Below are 17,876 nucleotides of genomic sequence, written 5' to 3' on the forward strand. Positions count from 1 at the left end.
TAAACATGTTAAAAATAAAGTAGAAAATATGTCCTGAAGGGTCATATGAGATATAAAAATGTTGACAACAAACTAATAAAACATTCAAAATGGATATTCAGTTGGTTCAAGGAGACAAATAATAAAATGTGTTCCTCCATACTTGCTTGCTTTTATTGGTGGATGAATTAGCCTATACTCAATTTTTTTTACTTTAGTAAAAGCACAGATAGAGGTGCAAAAAATAGTTAAGTAAAGGTATTTGTGGAAAAATCTAGTTACCGTAAGTACAAAAAGTACTTAGTTTGAAATATACTAGTAAAAAGTAATCATGCTTCATGGCATCTTCAAATGTCACTAAACTATTAAAAAAAAACACAAAATGGCTATTCAATTGCTTCATGGAGATAAATAATTAAAAAAAAAAATCTTTCTCCATACTCAAAGCTTTTATTGGTGGCTCAAGTAATCACTTCTTTTACTCAAGTAAAAGTACAGAAAGTATTTGTAAATCTAAGTACAAAACTACTCAATTTGAAATGTACCTTAAGTAAAAAGTAAAAATACTTAATCCAATTAAGTCTTCCTAAAGTAAATATCTGTTAAAACTGATTAAATGATATAACTGAAAATACACTAAGAACTAAGATGACTAATATAAATTCATTTAGAACAGAAAAAGAAGATCCAGCATTATGATTTTTTTTGTTTTGTTTTTTTTTTGTTTATTTTTTTACATTTTATTATTTTTTTGGGGTCAAAAATAACACAATTTTGGTCAAAAATTGGATCAAGCTACTTGGGCCAATCTGACCCAACTTTGGGTTGTTTTGTTAAAAAATATACCTGCGACTTTTGTGCTTTTGTGATAAGCGGTTCATATGGATGGATGGATGGATGGATGGATGGATGGACGTTCAAAAATATAGTTTTTTTTTTACACAAAACAGTAGAGTAAAGATACTCACTCAAAAATGCAGTAAAGTAAAAATAAAAAGTAGGCTACCCATTCATGAATTTATACAAGTGCATATACATAAAAATTTAATCAACGACGGTTACATTCCATCACTGGCTTTTAAGCATTGTGTGCTCCTTAAAAAGTTGACTTGCAATCTTTCCTGATTTTTTTTAAATTTTTTTATCTCCACTAATGTCCACTTTATTTGACTGTAGAGGACCGCTAAAATGTGCGTTCCAAAAAATATTTAACTCTGAATTGAGTGCACGCATCCTCCCCACTCCCCTCCCATCCCCTGCCCTGCAGCCGCCGCTGAGAATGATGAACAGAAGAGGCGCGCTCCCATTGTGGTGCACGGCCAAGTGAGGAGGTGCCTGGGCTGGCGTCCTGGGCCAATGGAACGCGACGTAGCTCGGTCGCAGTGTGCGCGCCTGGCCAATGGCGCGCGCCCCTCTTGCTCACATGACGCCTTTCTATATGTTGGCTCTCCTCTCAGCACTCAATAGCGACCAGCCCAGGCATCATTGCAGACTTGACACCGGCCAAATCGGACGTCCAGCATCTACGGTACGTGCAGTGATAATGTGTGCTTTAAAAAGAACGAAAAAAATATAACATGAAGATGTGCACACGATGACTCTCACTGCCGAGGGAGGACACACTTTTTCCCGCAAGCAGACGACCGGAGACGCACGGGGGCGAGACATAAACGCCCATAAGTTGCTGAAATGAATCGTAAGTAGAAGATTTTGATATATTATCAATTATAACTGCTGCTATCTAGAAATGTATTTAACGAATAACTACTATCAGAAATTTACGCTCTTGCGCAAGCTTTTTCTTTGTATATGAGCTACTTTTTTCTTTTCTTTTTTGCGCGAACGCGTGAGCACAAAGAATAATTAATTAAACCTATAATGAAATATTGTATACAGTTTTAATGTGATTTGCACGTGTGCTTGTCATGTCACCTCTCTTTGTGCACCCACATTTTTTTTTCTTTGTGATACATGCGGGCGGGGTGGGGGTGTGGGGGAGTTATGGGGGGTGCAGCTGTCTGCACAGCGCCATAGCATGAAATATAGATAAAAAGCACGCGGTAAACCCGATGACCCGAGCCTGGCTGTCTGGCTGTGCACCCGCTCCACAAGGCTCAATGAGGACAATTAGGGAGGGGGGCTGGGGTGACCAGAGGGGGAAAAAAAAAATTGAGTTCTTAAAAGGACTCTATAAACAGGGCTGCACTTCAACCCTCAGGGCAGTCCATAAGCTCGTTTGTCTGGTGTGAAGGACTAGACTATTCCAATAAATACCTCTATAAATAAATAAATATGCAAACCTACTTTTCCGATGGAGCGAGAAAAAAAAACGTGAGACACGTTTTCAGTACGCTCTAATGACTTGAGTTCATTTCCCAGCCGCACAACATTGCCCCCCCCCCATCCCCGCCACAACCGCCGCACCCTCGAGAGGTCAAGTCACTCCCACAACCTCTTTATCGATTTGAAATTGGTGGGGTCACGGCTCTGCGCGGTGGGGGGATGTAAGAGATGATGTACATTTGAAAGTCTCGCCTTGCTTGTGATTGTGCACAATAACAGGGAATAGCATGCAGGACCAGCGCCATTTGATGTTCAAAAAGGCGTCATATGGCTTTAATTAGGACCTATAAAATGTGTCTGGCATATTCTCTTAGGCGGCACTGAGGAGCTACAAAGGAGGGGGGCTGATATAGTAAGAGGAAAGCAACACAGAATGTCACTTAGCTGAAGATCTTCTTATCAAATTTTTATGAACCTACTTTTTTTTTCTTTCGCTGCACCCCCCTCACTCCCTCCCTTCCTTGATGCTGGTGGTATGTAGGCAACACTCTTATTCCCGCTTTGTCGTCGAGAACCCCCACCCTCAAACAAACTACCATCTTCAACTGTCAGACACCTGGAGGCTAGACATAATGATCAAACGATGCAGTCCACCTAAACACAGGCTGTTTTTTCATTTATTTATTTTTTTGTCTTTTTCTATTATTTTTATGTCCTCCTACCGGCCCTGCTAGCCCCCCCGCACACGTCCTTGTCTGCACTTAAGTCACGCAATGTTGTTTGCTGCTCATGTTGCAGGAGCATTTCTACACGACCGCTACTGTTGTGTAGAATACACCAAGAGTAACATATTTTTGCCAACAATTGACACTCACCTAAAAGTGATTATAATTGCCCAAACCTTTAATAGCATTTTATAAACTTACAAATAGCTTCAAAATATTGCCATACGTTTAAAAATAGTTCAGGAAACTTAGCTTACAGCTAAGACCGCAAATACACAATGTACAGTACTGATGGTGATTAATTATTGTTGCTTCGAAGGCCAAGGTTACGTAGAATTAACACCTCGTAGTGTTATTACTGGTTTTGATGCCTTGTTTAGTCCTATTGCGATTGCAGCCACAAAAACAAGGTAGACGCCATCTTATCTATATCTCTCTCATTTATTGTCAATCATCCATTTGTGATTGGATGAGCAAATTGGGGGCTGGAAGTGGAGTAAGTGAGCTTCCACCTTCCGAAGTTTGGTAGGGCAGAATACTAGCTTGATGGGTTTTTTTTCTGTCGCGTTTATGACTGACAGTATGGTTGCTCTCTCGATTAGAGCGATTCTACTTACAATAAACACAATGTTGCCCTGAAAATAAGAGAATCAGATTCAACCTCTATTTTATTTTTATTTTATTTTTTTGCCACGTTATACAAAATAGCAACCCCCACTCCCCACCCCACCCCGTATAATGTTTAGATTGCCAGTTAAAAAACAAAACCAAACTGTACATAAATGCTAGATTGGAGGATGAGTGCCTCACACGTCTACAGCAGACATCCACAAGGAAACATCAAAGAGTTGTGTGTTTATGCTAGTTTTATCAAACACGCTTCTACGTGAAACTTGCTGTTATTGTTTTGTCTAGGTGACTAGATGTGTATATGTGCGTGTGTGTAACAAAATGTGTTTGTTTTTTTTAATGTAAAATATGCGGTGTAACAAAATGTTTTTGATGTAAAAAAAATGTGTACATCGAATCAAATTATATATATATATTTCTTGTTAAATTTTATTTATTTATTTATTTTTGTTTATGTTTTAGTAAGACCCTAAGTTGCTGTGGTGCACCCCCACTTCACTCAAGGGTGCCTGTGGGCTTTCAGCTGTGGCCTCAAAGTTGTTTCCGAAGTCGAGCAGAAAGAAACAGTAATTATAGGAGGTGGCTGGTAAAAATGCATCAGCTCACATTGGTTTTGACTTATTCTTCTTCAAGAGCATCTTCTTTTAGAGAAGGGCAGACGTCTTGAAGTGTTGGTTCGGGATTACATCATCCGAATGCTGCCGCATTTGTGTGATAATGAGAGAGAATATTTCATGGAAAACGGTCGGTTTTCGTTGGTAGTTAGTTTTATGGTAGATAAGCTCCATAACCCCGTAAAAACAAAATGCATGTTATTTTGGTCTCTCTCGCAGTTGTCAAAAAAACATTGACGCTGCTGAGCCAAACATTGACAGTTTTTGGTAAACATGTTTGTTAGAGGATTATTTCCAGCCGCAGCTTCCAAAACAACGTAATCTTGTCACATGTGACAAGCGTAGAAAAATGCGCACAGGGGTCCAGTTGCAATGCTGACACTTGTTTGTGTGTTTGCTGAGAGCTGACTTGTGTGTCATGGCGTCAAGGAGATTGAGGATATCTCTTCCTCCGCCAGCACCTTTGAAGCGGGAAGTAATAAAAAGTTCAATGGGTGCAACAAGCTGTTCTTCCCTCCTACACTTTGAGGCTTTCTACCTGGAGATGAATAGGACGCCCCTCCATAACGAAGGGGGAAAAAAGAGTACATTTTATTGAAGGCTAAGGATGTGGGGGATGCTCTTACAACTTATAGACACTTGGTGTGAAATAGTCTAACGCAAACCAGCACGGCTATGTTGAAAAACCCCCAAAAAAACAAGTCATTCTCTCTGTACGGAAAATCTACCAGAATTGCACACAACAATGCATATTATGCAAACACTGTTTAAGTAGGTCAAATGTAAACAGTCCTGTTTAAATCCTCCTTGCAGTGAAATAGTGTGATGGTACAACCTCCATGTTAATGACTTTGGACAATCACAAAGACACAGATTAGGATTTTCAATAACCAGATTTATGCGTGAAGGGGTGAAGTCATGGTCAGTGCCGAGTCATTCAATTACCACCGTGCCCTTTCCTGGGAAAAGTCCCCAGCCGTGAAGAGGTTAATTGTTTTTGTATCGCCATCCACGGGGGGAAAAAACGGACGAATGGAAGGGGAACGGGGGTTGGATAATTGGGCCGACGCTGGATTACTGAAAGCGTTCCAAAAGGAAAAGCGGTGAAGGCGGAAATGAGAGGAAGCGGCGTGAAAGAAAGGCCCACGTTGTGTGAACCCGCCGCAGGAGTTGCCTGCTTCTTGCAGGGGAGAGGGAGCACCTCATTCCTGTTTAGCCCACAGGATGACCTTTGACCCTCACATGCTCCTCCTTGCTCCAGGTGCAGGCACTCACTGCCTCCCACACAGACAAGCATTGCAAGTTCATTTTTCCACACTGTGAGTGCCCGATGATTTTTCTTATTTTACTTTTCTGGAAAATTGATTCCACACCTTTTTAAAAAGGGGTTAAAAATAATAGTGACTTGGAATGGTGCAATAATCACAGGAGTGCTAATCCGAAGCATGTCATGTATAATTACTGCAGTGTTTGATAACAGCAACGCAAATCACCTCAGGCCATTTATGAAAGTTTCCTCACGCTATTAATAAATTTCAAGAAGACGCGGAAGGAGCAGGCCCTCCGCATGGCCCACTGGTTAAAGCACAGTGAGGTTAATGAACTAATCTTCATACTTGCCGCTACCATCTGTGGGGGGGAGACAAGGCAGATGTTTGCCGTTCGACACTGTTGCATCATGCATGGAGGAACATGGCAGCGCCATACAGCTTGATGAACACATTTAACGTTTTAAGGCATTCATGAGCCTCTCTGTTCACTCGGCATAGAGTGAGAAAGCCTAATTATCCTAATCTGGATGAGCATCTTAATATACACCTTCACTGAAGATCAAAGGGTGCCCTTCAACACTGAAGGAGCGCACGATTCAAAATTTAAGCCGAGTGAGTATCAAAATAATGACATACCCTGTACGCTTCCATATTGGACATCATTGCTCTATTGTCCTGTAAAATGCTGTATGACGTCATCACGTATTGTCATCATTTATGTAGCACTCCTAATGATCTCAGCTTTCATATTATTCCTTCATAAAACAAAAAAACATACATTTTGAAGTGATTGAGTGACGATTGTGGCCAACCCATGTACTACGCGGTGGTATGCAGTGGCATAATGTATATTATGGAGAGGTTGATGATCCATAAAAAAAAAAATATAATATTAATATTGAGGCACTTACTTGCTAATGCATGCACACATTGCGAATCAAGTTAATTTGTGTAGGAACTCAAATACGTTATGTTCCCCTTCATATGACCATTAGTGTGGCCAAAAACATGCATAATTCAAATTAAGCTGCCCTAACAAACTAACCACCAGAGGGTGCCAGAATGGCAAAAATGAAATACAGCATCTCCTTTTTGACAGATTTTCTGCTTTAATATCGTGACATGACGACGATGACGTCACAATTTTAATATTGCGATATTGCTATTGAAAACTGTGATGAATTCTCACAAAAAATTATGTGGTCATGCATAGGCGTGTGCTAATCATAGTTTGAAAATATTAGAACAATACTCAAAGCATTTTTTTTTAATTCTATTCACGTCCTAAGGTTGGCTCTCAAAGACAAAAATCATTACATCACTTAATGTGCAAAAAAAAAAAAAAAACCGTGACCAACTGTCACCAAAATTATGTGTACATTTGTAGACATGTGATAATAATAATAATAATAATAATAATAATAATAATAATAATAATAATAATAATAATAATGATAATAATAGAACAAAACTTGCAATATTTTGGATGATTAACATTGCAAGTGTATATATGTTACCTTCTTGATATACGGTACATATATTATATGCATATCCATAATCTTGGTGTAAAGCTGCCAATATCATTACAAGATGTCTAAATACAGTTCTCACTTTTTCACAGCTAAATTATATATTAATTTAAAAAAAAAGAAAAATATTTGTTTGCCATTACAGATAAACATAAAATCCTGATGAAGAGTGCACAACAATCACAGTTTACACAATAGCCCACTGAACAAAAAAATTTCCCCAAGTTTCAGGCCACTTTTGACACCACTAGTATTTATTTATTTATTTATTTATTTATTTATTTATCCATCCAACCATCCATCCATCCATCCATCCATTTTCTTGACCATTTATTCATCACAAGGGTCGCGGGGGGTGCTGGAGCCTATCTCAGCTGGCTTTGGGCAGTAGGCGGGGGACACCCTGGACTGATTGCCAGCCAATCTCAGGGCCACGAGGATTTATGTTACATAAAATAATTAAAAGAAATAAGAACAATGACAGATAATGGAAAAAAAGAGCTATTTATCACAATATAGAATTTTCCATAAAATTGCATGAAATTAATGGGAATTTTTTGTATTCTTCTAATTGCAATTTTGTAAAACAACCGCAAGATGGTGGACAACTTAAGTACCAATACCTTAAAAATAAGTACGTGCTCATCCCAACTAAATTTGTAAACTGTCCACCTAAATGCCTTTCAGCATATTTGAGGAAACAATCAGAACAGAAGAAAGGGATTTATCATCCTTAATTGATTCAACTTCTGGCTGAGAACATTCTCTATGCACTCTTTTACTATAGGAGCACAACAAGGACAGCCTGCGATCAATCAAACCAGGTGAAAATAGAGATATAGATATATTAAAATCAAAGGCTAGCATGGCCATAATCACACCCTGCTTGGTGGAATCAGATAAGAAATCGGAGCCCTAATGGGAAGGCTATTGGGCCCCGGGGCAGCTTGACTCGACGATCATCCCTTATTTGCACACTGGTTTACAAATGGACAAAACCAAAAGTGCACAGCATCTTTTTAGAAGAGCAGCTGAGGGCTATGAATGGCTGAATGGGGATCATAATAATCCCAGTTGGATTCATGGGAAGAAATAAATGGATATTTCTCAAAACCTTCTTTCGGCCTCTTTGGGGAATGGCTTGCATTATTTTTTCACTTTAATGATAAAAATAAATAAATAAATAAATCCTCTTGACAAAGCGTCAGAGCCGGTGTGTTTGTCTCAGATTAGCTCTTTGTACTGTAATCAGAGGTGGAAAGGTGGGAGGGCTGGGATGTACAATACAGCTGGAGTTTGAATAGAGAAAAAAAAAATTGTTTTATGATAGCAGTCAGATGGTTGTAGCAAAGCTGAATATGATTTAAATGAGAAGGTTCGCCATGAAACCAGCAAGATGTCAGGTTGGAGTCATTTCTCAGCTGAACGCTCTCCTGTGCGCTCAACTTTTCTTGAGCTGACGTCGGCACTGTCTGAGCTTTTTCCTCTCAGAACTAAGCTTGTACAACATTTATGCGGCGGTGAAGATGAAAAGACATCATCGCTTCACTTCATGTCAGCAAATTCCTGCCAAGAAATCCACTCAAGCGCCCGTCTTTTCTTCCACTAAAGTATCTGTTTCTAAAAATACCCGACTCCTACTTGTACAATTTCGTTTTTTTAGTGCAATACCGCTTCAGACCTCAAGAGGCAAAAGAGAGCTCTACTGAATTGTACACAGCCCAGGATATATTCATTGTTGTCGTCGTAGCTCAACAGGAAAGAGGACAATCTTGTCTTCAGTTGTCCCACTGGCTTAAGGATGAAGAGACGACTCATAATTACTCACGTCGATATCTTTAGTTAGCCTTTGTTTCAGAATCCTAGGTCACATTTTCAGTTTTTCCCCACTCTGAGCCTTTTATGCTTGAAAAGCTCCCATGAATGAGCCCATACATATTTGGGGTTTTATCGTCGATGCGGGGCCATCGGGCGTAATGAAGTTCTGTTTCCCAGCGTGAGTCGGGAAGCCTCATGATTACCAGCGTTTCTCTCATCATCTCCTACCTAATTGAAGACAATATAATGAGACAACGGGGTCTCGCTCATCATTCTGCATCAATGGCGCGTTCTACGGAACGTGCCGTTTTGTTCAAATGACGAGGGGGTCGTTAGACGTATGGCCACTTGAATTCACTCGACTTTGTTTAATTTGGCCCACAATTATGCTACATTTCCCAAGTGACTGCTCATTTTCGGTCAGCTTCGGCACTTCATGGCCGCCCACCCTTGTAAACACGGGATGTGTCTGGGTCAGATGTTGGGCGGGGTGCAGCGCGGGCGAAAAGGGGGGTCTTGCGGCGGCAAAATGGGTTGAGGCGGGAATGGATTTGGTGGCGGTCTGCCTCTGGAGGACTTGTCTCAGATGATTAGGAGAACCGTGTGGGGAGGGTCCCCCAGTGACTGGCCTCCTTCACCTCCCTAATATGCTCTGAATAGGCCCCCCTCCACTGTGCGTTTGTTGTGGGCTTGGACGGGAGGTGGGGGGGATTATGTCTGGCTATGGTTTAGGAGTGTTTGTCATCTGCCCCCTCGAGGCCCGCATTGGTTCCTTTGTCTGGGTGTCAGGCATGGGTACAATGTCACAGTGCACAATGTGCTTCAACAACAAGGGCATCTCGGGTGAGGGACTAACACAGGATTTCATGTCTGGGTTTGTCATTTTCATCAAACTGGTTTAATGTTTGGGAACTGGTAGTGGCAATACGCATTGACAACAGACGGGATTAGGGCGAAAAATCTCCATATTCATAATTCTACTGTCATTTTTTTTTAAATTGATCTCTGAGATAACATTGCCAATTGTATTTATAAATTAGCAGGATTTTCACCCTATGTTATTGTTTCTCTCAGATTTAAACACGGTTCAAGAGACACGATTCAGAAATCCGTTTCAGTTTTTGTTATAATGGTCAGAACAAAAAAACAAACCTATCTGACAATGTGACTTCAGCATAAACAGACAGATTGGCTCTACCCAGTCAATGTGAATCTGATGTCAGCGAAATCTGATTTATTCTGTATAACGCACCGGTGCATGCCAAAATTTAATAAATGAACACGTTCAAAAATGTTCAAAATCAAAGCTACTGCAAAAGCACAGATCATTAAATAAGGTCTAGATATGGCAAATTAGATCCATCATCCATCATTTAGTCATCATCCATTAGTGTATCCATCATGTCATAATGAAAATGATTGCTGACGGTGGCCAGCAGAGTAATACCAAGGTTATTAAGTCAATAGGGGGGCCAGCCCAGTGAAACCAAACGGAATGTAACTTATATTTTTATTTATTTATATTACTATTATTGTTTACTTTTGTGCTGCCACTGTTTGGCATGAGCTGTAGTTGTCAATTTGGAGGATTGTGCAAGTGGATTGTTTTAGCTAATCAGTTAAAGTAAACACAGTCATATCGAATACGAGCCACTTGAAATCTATATTAATAGACAGGGACAAATTTTTAATCCACCAAACAGGCACTTTGGTTTCTAAGATGCAGTGGACCCCCACATACGACCCATATTGGCAATATTTTTTTTCAATATTGTACTATTTTTAAAAAAATTGTTTTGTTTCGTACCCTCCAGTTTTTCATCAAAAATACATTAAATGTTCATAATTTTTGTTATTATTATTTTTGCTGTAAAAAAATGCATATATTATAAGGCTGAAAAAAAATAGCCTTCCATATGTATATGGGTAATGGACTACATTTATTTAATTCATGAAAAAAAATTATGTTCAACGAAAAGTAATTTGATTTTACACTGTGTATTTAAAATATATGTATTTGGACTACATTATTTGTGTATTCTTTTATGTAGCTATTTTTGGAAGGGGAGCTAATCCCCATTTTTCACAGAAATTTGCTCATAAGTTTACCTCATAACACTGATTTTTTTTTTTTTTGGGTGGGGGGGTTAAAAAACTAATGTAATTGAATGTGAGCCAATTATTTGTGGATTTTCACTATTCGTGGGCCGGCCCCTTCCTTATCCTCTTTAAATTACAGTGCACTGTATGTGAGTATGCTTTTTAAAAAAAAAAAAAAAAAAGACTCAATTAATAAACAACCAATTCAACAAAATTGACATTTTAAATGATAAATTGATCGACCCATATGTCTTTAATAATGAGCTGAATGGTGTAACCCAACTGTATACAGTATATACTTGTATACTGTACAATTTGTGATAAGGTTGGATTGGTTAGGAAAATAAAGAAATGACACACATTCTATCTGATCAGTAATAAAAAGAAGTCAAATGTAAAATTTGAAACTACATATTGTCCCATAAATTTCAGGATTGCTTTCATAAAAGTCTTGAAATCGATTTACTGAGGTCGTTAACAAAAACTTTAAATACAGTGAACCATGTGATTAAAATCAAAGGTTACATTAAAAGTAATAGTCCAACCAATATTCTTCCACTGGAAAATATAATGCAAATGTCAAAAGTTAGTTCGAAGCATGGCTTTGTCAAATTTAATGTTGCACTACTTATAATTATCTAAAATGTTCTCGTGATTGATTTGCTAAAAATATCCACAATTGTTTTGTGACCAATTATAACGTTTGTCTTTCTGCCTCAGCTTTCTTTACTCTAGTTCAATTAGAGCTGACTCAGCGTCGTAAGAAATAATGTCACTTGGCTTACCACAATAAACCCGGCTAACAACGTGCTCTCCTCAAGGGCGTGCTTGAATAGATCAGCCAAGTAGATCCGTTGAGATGGCATACCAGATCAGCTATTTTTGTCGTGAGGTGGTCTCATGACTAGCTTGTCATTTGTGAAGTTCCATTTTTACTTTTTTACTATTTAAAAGTTTTGTGGATTTAGGGTTTTAGAGTGTAGGCTGACACATGAGTCGGAACAAGGTATTACTGTTTTATGTGCTTCCACAGCTTTTGGACTTTGGTGAGAATCGCACCCGATCAAAGCAGATTATTTCCCCCCCCCCCCTCATCTTGGAGTGAAGCCGTTTTCAGTCGGTTTGGGTTCTTTACGCGCACACACTTACAGGCAACATAATGTATGCAAATCATCTATCAAATTGAGTCTGTTTTTTTTCGGCTGGTACAAGAAAGCAAATCCAGTGTGAATGATCTTTGTGTGGGCAGGAAGCCTTGAAGCCTTGCATCATGTCTGCCAGGTTCTCCCCGAGGACGTTTCAGCCTCCTTTACATTCACGCTCACACACGCCATCTATTGTTTTGCCGCGCATCCCAGCCGAAGTCTGTCTTCATCTGTCCTATTGATTAATGAAGGAGGCGCAGCGGGGGAGTCCGAGGGAGGCGGGAGTCTAGATCAAGGCTGAGCTGCATCACTGGGAGTTGCACGCACACATGTTCGCGCACACGCTGTCTGTCGTGTTCCGTCTGTGTCTGTTACTGAGGGCAGCTATGACCCATTTGTGTTAGATTTTGAGAGGCATGTTGTGCACATACACATACTGCTGACACACAAGCTAAAAAAATGTTTTGATAAACATGTTTGTAGATTAGTTAGGGTTAATGTTGCGAGTTGGCGTACCATCTGCACCGAGGTGCGCATGTGCTGTAAAATCCTGTGAATAACGCTCATTTTATTGCCAAAAAAAAAAAGAGGGGTATTATACAGGGAGCTCAATAAGAACCAAAAAAATCACATTGTTTCAATGTTTACCAGTACATTTACAGGAGCTTGTAACAAACAAAGGAACAATAATTTTGCACAATCATACACAATGTTTCACATACTGCACGTAATTAAAAGTACATAATTTAAAACCAGTTAAAGAGTTAGAGATTCAAGCAAAGTAAAGATATATATAAAAAAAAAAAAATGAGTACACAAGATTTTCAAAGCCTTTTTAAAAATACTTTGAAAGACTTTAATCATTGAATGGGGAGAGAGTGTAATTTTTTTTAACACGGATTTGAAAACTTTTACTACTTAACTTTATTGGTATTATATTAATTCTGATAATGAAGAAAAAAATTAAGAAATTTTTGTTAAATGTCATTCGTTAGTGGCCATTTTTCTTGACGAATGTCAATAAACTTAAATAAATGAATGAATGAATAAATAAATAAATAAATAAAATGACGGAAGCGGGTTTTTGTCCGTCACAGGCAATTAGGCTACCTCCCAATCTGTTACTAATAGATAGAGATGTAACGATACGTGCAATATCGTGATATTAAAACTGCCACAATATTGTCGTCGTCATGTCACAATATTAAAAGCAGCATATCTGTTTAAACAGTCAGGTTGATTTCCATTTGTGCAGTTCTTGCACCCTCTGATGGCTAGTGCAATTTAATTTTCATTAGGAATGTTTTGGCCCTTCTATGTTTATAAACTACACTAATTGTCAGATGAAGAGGAACCTAATATGCCTGTGAACCGAGTCATTATGTGGAGGAACTCAATGTGTGCGTGCATTAACACATAAGCACCAAAATAGGTGTTATTAAAGATTGTAGGTGGTTTATATGCATTGCTGTCATCTACAAAAGCACAATATTGTGCTTTTTTTTTTTTTTTTTTAGTATGAGCTCTTTTTTTTGCAATATTGTGACCTTTTTTTGTATCGCCAACCGCCCCACAATATTGTGAGCTTCATATAGTGATAATATTGTATCGTGATATTTGGATATTGTAACATCCCCACTAATGGACGCCCGTTTTGTCAACGAATGATGGACTGACGGACAGTCCGTCCACCTTTGTTGGTCCTAAAAAAGTGGTGATGAAGTCATGACAGTGGTTAAAATAATTATGATGAGCAGAAAGACTGACAATGGCGGTTTGTTTAGGCTTGAAAGAATGACGGACTGACAATAGGTACTGACGAATGACGAACTTCGGACCAGCAAAATTTTGTCAATTGCCAACCTCTGATGAAGAATACCTGCAACTCATGGAACCATATTATGCACAAGTACAGAGGAGAAAAAAAAAAAACATTTTAGGGGGTAGTCTGAGGGAGTCGTATTATTCACAGGTGGAAGTTATTCACCAGATTTTATGGTATGTTTGTGACACAAGCAAAAAAAATAACGTCTCTCCTTGGACAATTTGGATTTATTTTTTAGCTTGAACAAAAAATTGAAGCTGTATGCTATTTTTATGGACTACTTGTGTGGAATATTACCCGCCTATTCCTGTTGATGTGTGCGTGTAAAATTAGACTTTTCCGCCCTTATGGAGCAAAAATAAAATTAGTTTCTATTTTCTGCATTTCTGCTTTCGTGTTTCGAAATACTGGGTAAAAAGTTGTCATGCATTCAAACATTTATGCTATGTTAGATCAGACAGGAAGTTACAGAGACATGCGACAATAAATGGAAGGTTTTGTTAGTTCCAGCGCCAGTATCTCCGCCTTCCATACATCCCGAGCTTCATAATGGCGTTCGTGTCGAGGCATGCCTTCGTCACTGCTGAACAACATCATCCACAGCATGGTAAAGGGCTAGCAGAAAAGAAGTGGAGTGGTGGGGTGCGGGGGTGTTGTCAGCGGACCGAGGGTTTTTAAACAAAGGATCACTGTTTCTGCCTGGCTGTGGCTTTTTGGGAGGCTCTCCACCCGGCTGGTGTGGTACGGGGTTTTTGGGGAGGGGGGCTGGAAAACGAGTGTGACTGAGGCGGTTTTATCATTAAAATGAATGAAGAGAGGAGTGAGTCTGTCTGTTTTGTTCACAGCTTTAAAGAGGGCCAACAGTGCAAGTCATTTATTATTATTTTTTTCCCATCATTTTTTTTCCAACAGACACTGGCAAAGCTGCAGATAGTGTGCGAGTGAGTGTGCGCGATAGGCCGTGGATGGGAATGCTTCATTGTCTCCTCGCCATTATACACAATTTGCTTAACCTTTGTGCTTTATCTGTACGAAACAAATGAGACAAGAACACGCTTGTGTGTGTGCTCGTGGCGGCAGCTGTTACAGCTGTAAGCAAATTCATCAGATGCAGATGTATACACACTGAACACAAACTGTATATAGAGTACATGCTTGTACGCGCACAAAAGCTCTGTCAATTTACGAGACAGTGGCGCAATGATAATCATTCTTCCCACTGGCACAATTAATTGCTGACTATTGTTAGGAATATGACGACGTACGCAGCACATTCAGGTTTAAAAATAAAATACAAATCATTTAAAAACAAACCCATTTACTGTATATTGTGTCTTGACTGCTACTTTGCCAGTCCCCCGTAATTGACCCTAACTTAACCTCATTCCTTGTTACACTGAGCAAACGTTTTTTTTCCTCTTTCCTCAAACACATCATTTGATATATTTGCCTTCTAAAAAAGTAACAAAGGTTTGGATACAATACAACCCAATAAAGTAAATATACCCTAGCTTTTATGAAAGCACATTCTGCTTTAGGTCATGAACTACCGCTTATCTTGTTCATATATTTTTAACACACTGTGGTGAGATTGACTGGAAGTGGTAATAACTGGAGTTTCACATAAGATTAAAAAGGCAGATTAAACTTTATCGCTAGTTTCTGATCAAGTTTATATGGGCTAACTTCATTCCACATTTCCCTTCTTTGCTCTGTTCTTGTTCAGGTCATGTATAGGATTTCCGTAAGAGGAAGAATCTAGAACAAGTGCCGCCAACGTAGAGGGGGGAAGAAGCGACGCCGACGCCCCAGAGCAGAACACAACAAGAAAAAGGCAAAAGTGATGAAAGAGAGTAAGAGAACTCGTTTTGCCCAAGGCTTACACATTGTGCCCTTGTGACAGTTTACAGTACCTCATGCAGCTGTTTCCCAGAACTGGGATCTGCTGTTTTTCATTTGTCTGTTTGTTTTGCGTGTATTTGTATGTGTCTGTCTGGTGTTGAGTCACAACTGTCAGGTGAAGACTTTAACTTCCTGTCGAATTCACCTGCTACATCCTCTTTGTCATTCCCAGCATTTCCTTATTTTCACAAACATTCTGATGGATCTAATAGATGACCTATTAAATCATTTTGTGCAAACTATTAATTTGTGACTACGACTCATTAAAATTGAGTATCAGAACAAACACATGAACAAATGATGGGAAATTGAAGCAAGTGGGTTTTCCTCAAGGCAAGCTCTGTGCTACTTAGGCCACAACCAGGTAGCAAGCAACAAGCTTCACTGGCTACTAGTATGGCTAAACGTGTTGCGGACTCGCTCATGAGTCAGTAATTGTCACTTACATGGCGGTCCATAAGCTACACATCTGAAAAGTATTGTTCTCATGAAGGAATGACGAGGAAAGTCGTGCTTATTGCTAAGCTAACCTAAGACTGATACGGCTAGCGGCAGCGCACAATGGAATTAAGTGCTTTAGGTGATCCACTCCACTTTGCACAGAGGGCTGAAACCATGTTGAAGCGAGAGAACCCAAACATTGAACAAAATAATGCCACAAAATTCTAAAGTTGCTCCTCAAATTAGTTCATTGATTCGCAAAACTGCTTCGCAAGGGGGGGAAAAAAAGAGAAAGAGTCCAGAATTCCCTCATAGAACATGACAGGCCAAAGACTAGCAAGACTGGGAAATGAGCCACCTTTTTCTCTTAACTGCACAGCTCCCCAAACTGGCACGCTCGGTCTGAGTAAATGCGCTCGCTCTCTCGCTCGTTCTCTCTCTGTGTGTGCAGCACTAAATCATTTTCTCCCATCCAAGACGAGCGTAGAGAAGGGAATAGTTAAAGAGGAGAGGTGAATGGGAAAGAAAATGTTTTTTTTCCCCTGTGCCTTTGTCATGACAACACACCCTCTAGTCACCAGTTCTGCTGACTGCTTCACCGTCCAAGCTTTTATAGTTTTGGGCACACAATTAAACACTGCTCTCACAGATTAATGGTCCTAATTTTCATTATTTCCTTTTAAAGGGAAATCAAGTCAAAAATGTTCTATGCAGCCCCACTAACGAACATACTAATTAATATTGTGTTTGTGGAATATGAATTTTGCTTAGCAGCAAAATTCACCAATTTGTATCCATTTCAGGGGGCGGCCATTTTGCCACTTGCTGTGGTGTGGGGACTGAAAATTACATCACAGTTGCTTAGAGCTGAGGTGATGACCAATCACAGCTCAACTTGTGAAGATCACGTGACCAAACTGAAGGAATATATATATATATATATATATATATATATATATATATATATATATATATATATATATATATATATATATATAATTACAGTATTGTTATTATAGGGATATGCACTGTAATGTGTGTTTGCATCCATAACAATTTGACTACAAGTTCCAAATTTTTTGCCAAGAATGATAAGACCACATACTGGTAAAAACTGCATCACCAACAATTACCACTTACCATATCTTCACTGTAAACTTTAATCTCAGTGTATCATATTCAATATTGTTGGCATTTGGCGGTTGTACCAGCAAAATTAGAACTTTTCAGGATACCCCAAAAAGGGCATGCTCAACCACTAACGAAGCAAATTCAAAGAGAGTAAGCAATTTTCAACATTTTAGAACAGTCAATAATTTGTAGAAATAACACCCACATGTGTGGACAGAGTCTGAACAATAAGATATGTGGGAAAAAATATGAAATGTACCAAATTGTGACATAGGAGGTTTTGGCTCGATGCTAGCTATAATATTTCAGCTTCCCCTCTTTTCCTTGTTACACATTCCTTCTATTCTTTCCTTCTTTAGCAGTCACAGCTTCATGCTCTCCTCACTTTGCCCACACAGACACGTGCCATTTTTCTGTTTTCTGTATTATTGTTCCTGTCGCTTGTCCTTTGCATTGCTTCAGGTTTTTCTTTCATCTCTCGTG

At 39.1% G+C, this 17,876-nt stretch overlaps 1 long non-coding RNA gene across 2 annotated transcripts in view; it reads left to right on the top strand.

Moving 5' to 3' along the window:
* Window positions 1-1,330: 1,330 nt before the first annotated feature.
* The window catches only part of LOC144027119 (uncharacterized), a 28,438-nt gene continuing 11,892 nt past the window's right edge, over window positions 1,331-17,876 (top strand). The window contains exons 1-2 of one of the 2 annotated variants that reach the window (XR_013285375.1): window positions 1,331-1,675; window positions 15,646-15,772. This is a non-coding gene — a long non-coding RNA (uncharacterized LOC144027119). The remainder of the gene's footprint in view (window positions 1,676-15,645; window positions 15,773-17,876) is intronic. The other variant, XR_013285376.1, reaches the window with a different exon arrangement.

This window comes from Festucalex cinctus, chromosome 10 (genome assembly GCF_051991245.1).
Source record: "Festucalex cinctus isolate MCC-2025b chromosome 10, RoL_Fcin_1.0, whole genome shotgun sequence".
Taxonomy (NCBI): Eukaryota; Metazoa; Chordata; class Actinopteri; order Syngnathiformes; family Syngnathidae; genus Festucalex; species Festucalex cinctus.